This window comes from Melanotaenia boesemani, chromosome 19, assembly GCF_017639745.1.
Source record: "Melanotaenia boesemani isolate fMelBoe1 chromosome 19, fMelBoe1.pri, whole genome shotgun sequence".
NCBI lineage: Eukaryota > Metazoa > Chordata > Actinopteri > Atheriniformes > Melanotaeniidae > Melanotaenia > Melanotaenia boesemani.
In genome coordinates, this window is record NC_055700.1 from 27,632,183 (window position 1) to 27,646,599 (window position 14,417).

General features: G+C 43.2%; 1 long non-coding RNA gene across 1 annotated transcript; it reads left to right on the plus strand.

Annotated features, from left to right (window-relative positions):
• Nucleotides 1–10,322: 10,322 nt before the first annotated feature.
• Nucleotides 10,323–12,283, plus strand: LOC121630237. The gene is made up of 3 exons (XR_006008498.1): nucleotides 10,323–10,379; nucleotides 10,452–10,534; nucleotides 12,268–12,283. It is a non-coding gene; the product is annotated as an uncharacterized LOC121630237 (long non-coding RNA).
• Nucleotides 12,284–14,417: the final 2,134 nt, after the last annotated feature.

A 14,417-nucleotide genomic window follows, 5' to 3' on the forward strand; every position in this document is an offset into this window, starting at 1 on the left:
ATTCCTGAAAATTAGTAACATATTGCAAGGAATCAGTTAAATAGTCCTAGGAATAAGTAAAGTGGTCCTAGGAATGAGTAAAGTTGTGCGAGGAATGTGTGAAGTAGTCCTAGGAATGAGCAAAATAATCATTAGAATGAATTAAGTAATCCTAGGAATGAGTAAAGTAGCCCTAAGAATGCGTAAAGTAATACTAGGAATGAGTAAATTTGTTCTCCCAATTAGCTGGCATTGCTCTTGATGTATATTTCAGCTTGAGAAATCGGAGGTTTAGCGTGAGAGCGTGAGAAGTCACTCAAGTGCGTGAGTCTCATGGCCAATGCATGAGAGTTGGTAGCCCTGATGTTTAGCAGGAAGTAGTTTAGCCCAATTAGAGGCAGAAGAGATAAATTTGCTCATTTGAGAAATGCGTAAAGAAATCCTAGGTATGAGTAGAGTAGTCCTAGAAATGAGTAAAGTAGTCCTGGGAATAAGTAAAGTAATACTAGGAATACCTAAAGGAGTTATGAAATTAGTAAAGTAGTGTAAAGGGTTGCAGGGAAGCTGGAGACTATCCTAGCATTTAGCAGGCGAGATGCAGGGTACATCCTTGACCGGTTGCCAGTCCATCACAGGGCCACACAGAGAGACAAACAACCACTCACGCTCACACCTAGGGAGAATTTAGTGACCAATTAACCTAACATGCATGTCTTTAGATGGTGGAAGGAAGCCAGAATACCTGGAGAGAACCCATGCATACAAGGGGAGAACATGCAAACTCCACACAAAAAGGCCACTGTTCAAACCTCCCCCCACTACTGAAGAACCAGGGTACTATGGGGAGAAATGGGCTACTGAAACTCTCAAAAATAAAAAAATCACAAGACATGAGATGCAAACAAGGTTCTGTTGGAATGCTACTATGCTAGCAGCCCTAGTGAGTGGGGCTACATGAGGACAATGTTGCATATGGATACTTCTATACACGGGGACGGTTTTTGCTATGGGCAAGGTGGGCGACCGCCCAGGGCGCAAACTATTTGGGGGAGCACGAGCCTACTGGTGCAGGTAATATTTTTTAAATAATAACATTAGTAAAATAAAAGAAATGTGCATAGACTTTCAGAATAATCCTCTGAACATCTCTGGTTAGCACTGAAAACCAAGCTGTAGAGGTGGTTAATACTTATAAATACCTGGACACCCACCTGGATGACAGGCTGTCCTTTGACCTTCATGTCGACGCTGTGTGCAGGAAGCTCACCAGCATATGTACTTTTATCCAAAGTTTCGTAGTTTTAATATTGACAGGACTTTTATGCGACTGTTTTATCCTTGTTTTATTGAATTCCTTTTAACTTTTTCTTTTATCTGTTGGTACAGCCCCCTTTCCCTAGAAAACAGGAACAGATTGCAGGGGATTGTAAGACTGTGTGGGAAAATTGCAGGGATCTCCCTGAATGAATCATAGTTCTTTTAGATGTTTGTGTGATAGTGCACTGACTGATTGTTTTACTGTTAGCTGTACAACAAATTACCCTCACAGGATAATAAAGATTCCTTGATTCTTGATTCTTCTTGAGGTACCAGAGGAACCAAACACCAGCTGCTGGTTGACAGAACTGTCACCTGAGACTGCAAAACCAGACAGACAAACCTGTGCACTCCCGGGAGTGGCCACTGGGAAGGAATCTCGGACCTTGGTGATGAACTGGACCACCCATCGTTGGTATTCTGCGTCTCCGGGAGCAGGTACGTCCTCTTCATTGGCCTTCTCCCAATTGGGTGAACTGGGTTGGACATGATTGGTGAACTGGTCACGGAGAAGACCAAACTGGACAGTGCTGAGCAGATGGATCATTACTCGGCCCATTTCAGAAGAGGTGGGGGTGTAGTCTCGGATAAAGTCTATCAGGGCTTTGGCCATCACCTCTCCTCCCTTCTCTGGCTTGGGGAGGTGCTTGGATGCCACGATGATGTCATCTGAAGTCCATGGGCGGTACACAAAGACAGGCTTTCCTTGTGGGCCTGCAACCTGGACCATAGGTAGCTGTGGAATGTGGGGGGCAGGACCCAACAGTCTGGTCTGTGCTCTTGTCATCATCCCACCATCTAAGGGGCTTGGGGGGCTGCTGAAGGAGGCAGCGAGGGTAGGAGGGGGACGTGAGGTGGAGGAGATGGGAGTGGATGATGATGAGGCGGTCTGGGCAGAGGAGGAGGAGGAGGCAGGGGAGGAGCTGTTAGGGGGAGGGCCGTAGGAGGAGGGGAGGGGGGGAGGAGGACTGAGGAGGAGGAGCCATCGATGTAAATGGGTTGTGGGGGGAGAGAGGGGGGGGTGGAGGTTTGTATGGTGGAGGGGCGGAGTTTTGGTATGGCGGAAAGGCGGAGTCCAGAAATGGATCGGCTGCAGTTCCCCACAGACCCTGTGTGGAAGGATACAGACAAGATGAAGGACCAGATTTTGGACCTTTTACATAGTTTGGATCAATTTTCTCCTTCCTTCATTTGTCACTTTTAAACATGTCATGGCTTTCTGACACAGCTTTCTCTGTCTCTCATCACCTTCCTTTTCCCATTTCTTTAAACATTCATCCATTTCAAACATTACATTTAAATCACCTGATTTAAGCTTCTTTTTCTTTAACATTGTTCGTTTCTCAGCTTGCAACTTCTGTCTCAGGATTTTCAGCTGATTTTGGCTCACTGAACCTCCATCAGGAAATCCGAACTTTTCACACCACACATAGACAAATTTACAACAGTCTCCACCATATTTTGCTTTCATGAAATTCATAAGGTTTGACACAGGTTTGTCATGTTGCTGTTCTTTTCCTCCTGAATTACCCATTATACCTTATCTTGTCACGTCTGACTCAAAGGACTTTCTGGCCTGGTCTTGGAGTTTTTCCCTCACAGGACTTTATTTTAGTCTTTATTTCCTTTCCCTATTACCAGATCTTGTCCACGCCGGAAACTCACTGGATTTCTGGCCTGGTCTCAGCGTAAAACTTTACAGTAATTACACTTCACAGGACTTATATGCCTGGTCTTAGTTTAAAAAAAAAACTTCACAGGACTTATCTGAACTAAGTTCTGGCCAACCGGGAGGTATGGCACGCTGTGTCCCGAGTTCCCGGTTTTTGAAAATCTAACTAGCTCGATTTTCTGACACCAAAACTTTATGGCTAAAATCCAGAACCACTTTCAGTGATTTCACAGAGGGATGATTTGTGTTATCACCGCTAGGTTTCCATCATCCTTGTTTATCCACATTCAGTAATGTTCTGGCATTCACACACCTTTCCCTATTCTTCTTATTTACACAAAGAGTCTTATAAGAAGTAAAGAACAGCAACCATGAGCAAGATAAAGACAGTTGACCAAAGCACCAAGAAGATTTGAACTCCTTCTTCAGTACATTTAGAAATTTGTTCTAATTCAGATTTTCTTAAATCCTCTAAATTCTGTCTTTCCAGTTTTAAATTAATTGTTATTAAATCTAAAATAAAATTTGGAAATAATACTTCTCACCCGATTTTTCCAGACTGGAGTCCATTGATTCCAGCGCAGTCGACCAGAATCGAAGACTGTGGTCCTCGTCACTCCTTCGTCTGCGTGAGGTTTGAGGATGAACAGTTGTAGTTCAGGCGATCAGCACCGCGGAGTCCGACACCGGCGGACTCACTTGGAATCCCGGAACGAGCCCCCAAATTGTGCTGGAAAAAATCTTCGTGGGGAGAATCAAAAATGATGCCGAGTCAAACTGTCTTTTACAAATTTATTATAGCAAAGAGAAATAAAAAAATCATGCAGTCAAGCATGCAGAGAGATCTCTCTGACAAACAAGGAAGTGTCACAAAGTTATATAGGTTTCTGATCACGCCTTTACCAACTGTCATCATCATCATCATGACTTGATGGAGATATCTATCAATAGCTGTTGCTAGGGGCAACGTAGAGAGAGTTCTTCGTAAAACGGAACTATTTGCAGAGAGTTTTACATAAAACAAAACTAGACAAGCTTTGAGACAGCAGATGACCTTTTCGCCTTTACTTCACCCTGCTAGTAGATGGAAAAAGGGGAAGCTGGAAGAGAACTGGCCAGCATCTGTAAGTTTTGTTTTAGTGTGAAGAGGCCACATGATAAAAACCCACATGATCATCATATCCTAAGTATTACAATTATGTTTTTAAATTATGACAGCTCTAATAAAATTTAGGCCAAGCTCACACAATAATTTCCATCACATGTACCATGTCCACCCTAGACCCAGTGCCACACAATATCTAGTCCCCCCAGGAAAATGTAACAACACACCTTTTCTCTCTCTCTTTTTTCTTTTCTTTTTTTTTTTTTATTTTTTGTATGACTTTTGTTCTTACCTTTTCCTTCTTACCAAAATAAAAACATTTTCTTTTAAGTGTGTCTTCATAGTGGATCAGTGTGTAAGCCATAACATTTTAGTATTCCTATGCTCCAAAATAAAATAATAATTTTATCTCCAGTTATAACTTAAATGCATTTTTTTCCTTTGTTATTTCAACAATACAGTCCTCGGTCTTATTACACTTTATCCATTCTTTTCTTTTTAACAGATCACAGTGCAACAGCATTATTGTATACAACCACTAAACAGAGTCTCCAGTAATCACCTTATTTATAATAGTCCTTCAGATATGCATGTGTCTTAGCCTGATGACCAGACCTGGTTGTATTAATGGCATTACCACCTGGTCCAGCAGTAAATACAGTCTGTTTTAGGCATCTCTTTGTTTGTCGATGGAGTAGGCCGGCTGTGGTGGTGTCTCAGACAGCGCCGGATTCTCCTCAAGACTCCACCAGACTCCAGCTCAACCTCATATGATTTTGGGCTGACGGGTCTGAGCCCTTTTGCAGCTTTCCAGGTTTTGCACGGGTTGAAATGCTGGACACTGCTTTGAGACAGCCTAAGTCCCTTGCAGTGCGGTTGTAGTATTTCTCCTTTCGTCTTCTGTTAATGATAAGTCCTTGTTTGTTGTCACTTTAGGCTCCAACAGTGACTCCTTTGTAGGAAGAAGAGTCCTCGTCCTTCTACTCAAGTCTCTGGGCTGGGCTTGTGCCAAGTCATTGTCTTGGAGTGTTCCTGTGATCCAGTATAGCCAAGTACGGTCTTGACCTGCAGCAGCGGCTTTCTGCATAAGTCGTTTAGCTGTTTTGAATGTAGACTCGGCCTTTCCATTGCTTTGTGGGTATCTGGGTGAAGATGTACGGTGTTCAAATTCCCGCTGTTGGCTAAATGCTCTGAACTCATGTGACGAATATTGCGGTCCCTTGTCGGAAACCAGCACATCAGGAATACCCTGTCGAGCAAAATGTGCTTTCAGCTTGTGGATTATTGTGGTACTCTTGATGTCTGGTAGACTGTCGACTTCCCAAAAGTTTGAAGAATAGTCTACAGTTATCATATAGTCCCTGTTATGCCATGAAAATAGGTCCATTCCTACTTTGGACCAGGGTCTGTAGGAAACATGGGGCTGCAAGGTCTCTTTTTGCTGTGTGGGGTCAACTGACCAGCAGATGTCACATTTGGAGATGAAGGCCTTTATCTGTTCATTCATGCCCTGGCAGTACACAGACTCACCTGCCCGCCTGAGACATCTTTCGACTCCCAGGTGTGATGAGTGTATACGGCAGATGAGGTCAGCTCTGAGAGTGTCAGGGATAGCCGCTCTTTCTCTCCTGAACAGAATGCCGTCCTGGAACCACAGCTCATCTTAACAGGCAAAGCAGTGTTGAATGTCTTCTTCAATGTCTCTTTATTCTTAGGCCAACCTGTTAGGATCAGATTTATCACTCTTTGCGTCTTCTTTTGTTGCATCTCAGGTGGCGACCACTCTTTCTACAGAAATAGGCAGGTAGGTTATCATGTCTAGTGTCTCTGTGTCTCCCTGATGACATTCCAGTAAGTAAACTGTGCTCAATGTGTCAGCTAACAGCACATCTCTACCTGGCACATATGTCACATCAGTGTGGTGTTTTTGCAGTCTGAGTAACATTCTCTGCAGTTGTTTTGGTGCACTAAGCAGTGGTTTTCTCACAATGTTTTTAAGTGGTTTATGGTCACTCTGCGCTGTCACCTTTCTACCATAAGTATACTAGTGGAACTTTTCCATCCCAAATACAATGGCTAAACATTCCTTTTCTATTTGTGCGTAGCCCCTTTCTGTGTGAGTCAGTGCTCTGCTCACGAAGGCAACAGGTTTGCCTTTTTGAATCAGTGCAGCACCTAGACCTGTCTCTGAAGCGTCACACTGCAATGTTAATTCCTCAGTCTGGTCATAGTATTTTGCAGTGGTGCATCACTAACTTTCTCTTTCAGTCTCTTAAAGGCTGTCTCTTGCACCTCAGCCCACTAACACACATGGACCTTGTGTGTAAGTTGTCTCAAAACTTGACAGTTATCTGAAAGGTGTGCACAAACTTTGACAAGTAGTTCAGCATCCCCACAAGTCTCTGTACACCTTAAACATCTGTAGGCCTGGGTAAATCTTTAACCGTGAGGAACGTCAGTCCGGACCCAGCCCAACTTGTGCTTTGAATTACAAAACGCTATTGAATCTTCCATAAATAAATAGTTTATAATGTGAAATAAAGTGTCCCTGGATATTATTCACGGCTATCTAGTGATACAAGCTTTATGTTCACCAGGTTTTGCCGTCTCTACCAACTGTGACTAGACTGCATGGTGACAGGCAGCCTGCTCTCTGTCTGTGAACCAGGCAGGAGGACATGATCAGAGGCTGCTATAAATCACAGGAACCAGTAGCCTATCACTACACATGAGTTTGTGATGTTAGAGCCAATCAGAAGCAGGGTAGGCAGGTATTTGTAACAACTCTGCTAGCAAAGAACTTTTTTTTTTTTAACAATATGAACAGCATAAAGTGGCATGTCCAACAAGGGAATGCCAGAGATTATGTCCTTCAGTGAAAAATCGGGCAAGTCCATAATTTTGGGGAAAAGCAAGTAATGAATGTTTTATTGCAGACACATTCAAAGAACAGATGATCTGTAGATGCTATATCATTTTCCCAAAATACACAACAGGTAGAATCAAAACCAAAACGATGATGTTTTTGGCCGGATTCTTCTCTAACACAGTAGCTGGCTGGTGGTAGACAGGGTTTATACTTCAGCTATGCAGGGACGGGTCTAGGAAAGCTCTGATGGTGGACCAGGCAGGAGTACTGACCAGGAAAAGGGGGGCACAGGTGAGTCCTTTTTTTTAGGTCTAGATTTGATGTAATATTGAACTGATAATTACAAGATCTAGTTTTTAAACAGGTGTTTACTTTGGGTGATGCTGCTGTAGGACTTTTATCTTTGCTGCACAAACACTCACACTTCAATGACAAAAGGAAAAAGCTGTTTTTATCCAGATCATCAGTTTTATCACTGTTTCTTCATCAATGTTGCCCGTTTAACTTCAGTCGTCACATCTGCTGGTTTTAGGAAATTATCACCATGGAGACAGTTGGTGAAATGATGCTACATGAATTCTGCACCATGATCTAGAACATGGTAGAGATGATTTGGGACAAAATATAGAAGTACATTACATGCTGCATTTACTGACCATTGCACATCGGATGTTTACCCAAGAGAGGTCAGTTAGCAGTAAATATTTGTAACACTGGCTCGTTCTGTTGATACAATACAGCAAAAATGGGCAGATTTCAGGGATAGTTGTGAATGGTGATTAATCATGATTAATTTGAAAGCTGTGGTTAATCTCATTAAAAACTTTAATTATTTGACAGCCCTAATTTGCACACATCCATTATTTAAGACAATAGGAAAGTTTGTAATATCCATAGAATATAGATATAAGGTACATTAGATTGGTAGATGCAAGGGCCCCCAAATGACTTTTTGCCTGGAGCCCCCAAATGGCTAAGTTCGCCACCGCTTCCTAGCAAGGGGATCCTGTCATCCTTGACTACAACTCAAGTCTGTACAATTTATCATTTCTTGGATTTCTGAGCTTGACTTTACACTTCTCAAATTTTTTAATTCTAGTTTTGTTGTACATCACTAGTACTTTCTCTGACTTTTCCAGTTGTGTGTCTGGATTTAGCAGGTTCACTGGCATTATATTACAAGTAGCGCCACAGTCTATCTGGAAGTCAATCATTTTTTTATTAACAATCACACCTGTAAAGAGCTGTTGGCTTTTGCTGTGTGCCTTTTTCACTTGGTTTATTGTCTCGTCTTTCCCATTCGTCCACTGTGATCATGATAGCCTCACACGACTCACTTGACTCTGAGATTGTGTCTACTGTTTTTTTTTTTTTTTTTTTTCCTGTTTTGACTTGCACTTTGAAGCGAAGTGGTTTTCTTTACCAAACCTTTTACACTTTTAGCCGTAAGCTGGGCATTTGAGCTTGCTTTTCTCATGTAGTTTACCACAATAGTTGCAGTTGATCTTGCTCTTCTTGGATTTCTTTTTATCACATGTATTTCTTCCTCTGTTCACCCTTGTATAGTTTTGTTGTTCTCTCTCGACAGTTCTGCTGCTCTGCATATTTGCATGCACTTATCCAGGGTTAAATTTTCTTCTCTTAACAGTCTTTCATAGCAGAGCTGTATGTGCCACATACTATGCGATCTCTAATTAGTGAATCTTTTATGTCACATAATGCTGGGCTTACACCAGAAGAAAGATTTGCAAGACTCTAGAAAACCACCAGCTCACATCTAAAGACAAATGTATAGAGTTTTAAGTCTCAGCCTAGTCTCAGACTGAGATTTGACAAAGACTGTGAATCTTTTGGGGTCACTATTTACAAGACTGCAATTAGATTCTTTTAGCATTTTTTGTGATATGCTGAACAGTTGATATAGAACAGGGCTGATCTGCCCACAGTAAAGCAAACAAGGGGAGAATTTCACTCCAGGAGAGAATTACACATCATTATTAAGTGTGCCTTTGCATCTCCACCACGTGTTACCCCGACTCATCAGAATCTGGAGGGATGAATGAGTTTTCTATTCTTCTCTCATTTGTTAGATCATTATACTGTAACACATAAATGATCCACAGCAGACGTTTACTTCTTAATAACCATCCGCTTCTCTTTCTGGACGGTCCACCGATGACGTTTCATCACTGTTTCTTGTTCGTCTTTTTTTTTTGTTTTTCTTGTTTTTTTTTTTTTCGTCCGTTTTTGCCGGTGTTCTGTCGGGATTCTTGTTTCTGCTTATGTCAGAGCTCATCTATTGGTTGTTGATCGTGTTTCGTCACTGCGACTTGCAATAATATCAAACATGTTTGATATTGTCGCAGATCCAAGACTAGGGAAAGGTTGACATTAAACAGTGCAGATTACCAGCTTAAACCTAACCACAGACATGATGGGAACGCGCTGTGACTCCAGTAAAACTCCTAAGATTTCCTAAAGACTTCTGTTTTTAGTCTGCGATTGTGAAAATCGTTTGGTGTGAGCCCAGCTTTACTATTTACAAGACTACAACTAGTCTTTTAGCATTTTTTGTGATATGTTGGACAGTTGATATCGAACAGGGCTGATCTGCCCACAGCAAAGTAAGCAAGGAGAGAGTTTCCCTTCAGGGAATTACACATCATTATGAAGTGTGGCTTTGCATCTCCACCAGTTGTTACACTGACTCATCAGAATCTGGACGAATGAATTAGTTTTCTATTCTTCTCTCATTTGTTAGATCATGATACTGTAACACATAATTGATCCACAGCAGACGTTTACTTCTGATATTGTCGCAGATCCAAGACTAGAGAAAGCTTGACGTTAAACAGCGCAGATTACCAGCTTAAACCGAACGACCGAGATGACGGGAGCGCACTGTACAGTCAAACTCCTAAGATTTCCTAAAGACTTCCGTTTTTAGTCTGCGACCGTGAAAATTGTTTGGTGTGAGCCAAGCATAAGTTGCATGTACTGGCCAAAACTCTCAGATATGTGATATATTTGTCTACATTCTCATTCAGTTTCGTTCAGTTTTGGATTACAGTGTTCGTCAAACAGCACTACCATGGAACTCACTGTCCTTCTGGTCGTTGTCCTGCCACTCTCCAGCATGGTCAAAAGCTATCTTCTTCTCTCTCCGAGGAGGTAGTTGAACAACTTTACTTTTGTTGTTTCCTCCGCACCGGGCATTGTGAGGTCTGTGTACCATGTGAACGCTTCTTTCCAACTTTTCCATGTGTGGCAGTATGAGGTGAGTGGTTGCAGTATCAACCAATCAGCAGAGGGGGGCGACATATTTAAGCAGGCGTAGCACCAGCTTTGGGAAGATTCGTCTGGTCGACAGGTTACCTGAATTCGCGGAGATTATCACTGCTGCGCGTGAAACTAGCTCTCACACCAAGGCTGCTGTGGTATGTTAACTTTGATTTCTCCTGTATCGGGTTCTCTGGTTTTATAGACGTTAACAGGCTGTGCTCCTGTAGGGAAACTCCCGTGTTGTGCTGCCTCTCGCGCCGAGCCGACTTCCGTGTGTGGCTTCCGTGTGTGGCAAACCCCCGTCATCCGGGTAGGTGAATCCACGGCTTGTGGGCATGTTCCTGTGTATGTCGGACGTTTATGGTTGTTTTGTTTTTTTTGTTGCTTTTAGGGGAATTATCGGACGGCCTTTTTAACAATTTAGCCGCCTTCCAGGCGGCTGATAGTGGCTGTGGCGGCGTGTGGTGCTGGAGGATCTACAGCCATTCCCACACCTACAGATTGGCGTCCTAATTGCTGCTGCTTTGCTTTACGTTGTTTTATTTGTTTTAATTGTTTCAATTGTTTTACTATTGATTCTTTTAAATTGTTTTGGGACATTCTCATGCTCTGCCGCTCCACTAGAGGTCTGGGACGCGGCCTGTATTGAGGATTGGGCTGGATGGCTGGCCTCTAGTGTGGATGTTTTATGTTACGGCAGTTTAACTTACTTTGTTTGTTGCCCTGTTTTTTTTATTGTGTTTAATTTCACTGTTTTTAAAAACTGTATTTCTTTTTATTTTAGTGGTCTGAGAGCGTGGAGTGGTGGTGCCTCTGTGGTGCGGGTTCCCTTCCTAGTCTGATCTTCCCCTCATCTGCATGCTGGTCACGTTTGTCTGTGCTGTGGGATTGAAGTGAGCATAAAGTGTGTTTTGTTTTGCAAGTGTGATTGGGGTGGCCTTCGCTTGGATCCCCTCACCTCCTTTAGCCCACCTATCTCCCGGTAAGCCTCAGCCATCTTTTATTTTTTTAACCGAGAGTTTTCTTTTATTTACTTTAAATAAAGAGCGTTTAATTGGACGCTTGTCTCGTGCCTCCTTGGTATAACGGACCTGGTTGCCTTGTTGGAGTTCTTTTGTTATTCCCTGGGTGAAAGTCCCAGGGTGGCGTTGACTGCTACTTTAGCATATTATCTTTTATTTACTCCCCCGAGCTTGCCACACATGTCTTTGCCAAGTTGGCGGAGTCCAAAACCAGCGTGGGTGGTGGCTTCAAACCTTCCATTATGACATCCGTCAATCTTCATCCCTCACTCTTTGGCTCCAACATCAGCCAGTCACTCGCTTGCACTCATGGGCTAGGCTATCAGCTAACAAGCTAGCAGCATTTTAATCACTTTCCTTTTGCGGCAAAACTCTTCATCTTGGTAAACTGTGGTTGCTTGTGTGGCAGTATGAGGTGAGTGGTTGCAGTATCGACCAATCAGCGGAGGGGGGCGACATATTTAAGCAGGCATAGAGCCAGCTTTGGGCAAGGTTCGTCTGGTTGACAGGTCACCTGACTTCTGACTGCTGTCACGGAGATTATTACTGCTGCGCGTGGAACTGGCTCTCACACCAAGACTGCTGTGGGAAACTCGTGTGTTGTGCTGCCTCCTGCGTCTAAACGACCTCTTTGTGTGGCGAACCCCTGTCATCCGGGGGGATTGATTCGACGGCATTTTAACGATGCAGCAGCCTTCCAGGCGACTGACAGCGATTGCGGTGTCGTGTGGTGCTGGAGGCACTACAGCCATTCCCAAGCCTACAGAACACTGTTCCGCTTTGCTGCTGTTGCTCTGCTTATTTTAACTTTGACTCTTTCAATTGTTTTGGGACACTTTTATGCTCTGCTGCTCCTCTGGAGGCCCGGGACGCGGCCTGTATCGAGGACTGGCTCTGGCGGTTGGCCTCCAGTGTGGATGTTTTATGTTGCAGCAGTTTTATTTGGTTTGTTTGTTGTTCCTTTTTATTGTGACTAACCTCATGGCTTTTTTCATAACTGTATTTTCTTTTATTCTTTTAGTGGCCTGAAAGCTTGGAGCTGGTGGTGCTTCTGCGGTGTGGGTCCCCTTCCTAGTGGGATCGTCCCCTCCTCTGCATGTCGAGCACGTTTGCCTGTGCTGTGGAACTGAAGTGCGGTGTGAAGTGTGTTTGTTTTGCACGTGTGTTTGGGGTGGCTTTGGTTTGGACCCCCTCACCTTGTTTTGCCCACCTCCCTCCTGGTAAGCTTCAGCCATCTTTTATTGTTGAATTGTGGGTTTTGGTTTTGTTTTTGTTTTATTTTAAAAAATAAAGATTGTTGAATTCATTGGACGCTGGTCTCACGCCTCCTTAGTATAACGGACCTGAGGGGTATTGCACGAAACCAAGATAAGCGATTAAGCCGGGATATGTTGGTTATCCTGGCTGAATTTAGCCCTAAGTCGGTTGCATGAAAGCAGCTCAAACTAATCCCGGCCAAGTTACTGTGGTGATTTATCCGCTGCAGCTAGCCTGCTCCAGACCAGGCTAACTGCTCAGGCTAAGATTAATCCTAGCGAGTCACCTGCATGTCCAACGTCAATTCTGTGACGAATTAATGTGTTTTACAGCATGTCCATGGTCTTCCTAAGTATGGCGCGTCATTTTAATCATCCAGTATTAAAATATTACATATACAGTCACTGTACATTTAATCCAAATCTGTTCGTAATAGCAACAGCCTTTTACTATGGATTCGAGTTGTAGTATTATTATTCTATTCTATTCTACAGTCATTTAGCAGACGCTTTTATCCAAAGCGACTTACATTTGAGAGTAAGAATAACACAAGCATGAATTCAAAAAAGATGGGAGTCATCATTAAGTGTTAGTCAGACCGCTTTTGAGTCCAGTTGGACCCAGGTGCTGACGTGTAGTGCTAGTGCAGTGCATATAATTTTTTTTTTTTATTTATTTTTTTAGTCATTTTATTTAAATACAGGATCACGATTTCATCACACAATATCAACTTGGTCATAAGTGCATGATTTCATCAGGCCAAGTGTTATATTGCTATGCTAATGAAGACTGCTCGTCAAATTGCTGTCAGAGGCTTTATAAATATGTGTTTTATTGCATTAATTGAGATTACAAAACACAGCTGATGAGGTTACAAAGGTGTATTCAAAGAAATCCGTGACGAGGGCAATGTAGAATATTCAGGTCCAACTCCCCTTTACCTGTTCCCTCTTCATAATGGCTTGCCCTTTATCGGAGGATGTGCTGGACGAGGAAGCCCGCATCCTCAGAAGAGCATTCAGACGTGAACGAGTCTTCAGGGACAGCTCACATCCCCTGACCTTTGGAGATGACTATGTCATTGAGAGATACAGATTTTCGGTTACTGGATTTCCAGCAGTTTTCTGAGTGTCCGGCGTTTAATCTCAAGATCCAGCTCCATTCCTTGGAGCTTGCTCTTTTTGAGTCAGCTTTTAACATCTGCCAGCTCTATCTCTCTCTCCAGGTGCCCTGAATAAAGCGTTCTGACAGTTTGTGAAGTCTGTAAAGGAAATGTCAGTTAGCACAGCAGGATTTGTGCATAACGTAGATTTACTTTAGCCAATACTCACAATGTTACCAGGCCGCTTAGGAGACTGTGCAGCATCCGGGTCCTGCTACACATTTTCTATTAGCACCACATCACTGACTTCATATCCTTCATGGAATAAATAAGCAGGCCAATCCCATAAAACTGACATGCCTCAAACCTTCTGGACTCCACTGACACAGTCTCCTCATCTGCAGACGTGCATTCTGCAGCTGCAGATGTGCCTTCCCCCTGCCGTATACATGCAGCGAGAGGACTTGGATTAAGATTTCACAGAACATACCAAGCCTGTGATTTCGAGACACTGTACTAACCGGATCATCTTCTGGTGGCTCCAAAAGTGTAATTGTGTTCCCAGACACTGCAAGGTTATCCAAAGTCAGACACTATATTATATTTGATTGTGTTCCATGTGCAGTAGAATTGCAGTAGGTGATGTACCTTGTATGAAGCGGACAGTTTCTGTGGCTGGGACAGAGTCAGTTATTGTCCCTCCCTGGATCCCCTCCATCACTGGCCTCCCTTTATTTAAATGGAGTGCCAGTTCCTCTGCTGGAGTCACATCCTGGCTTGGTGGGCCGCCCCCTGTGCCAGTTCTATAGGCC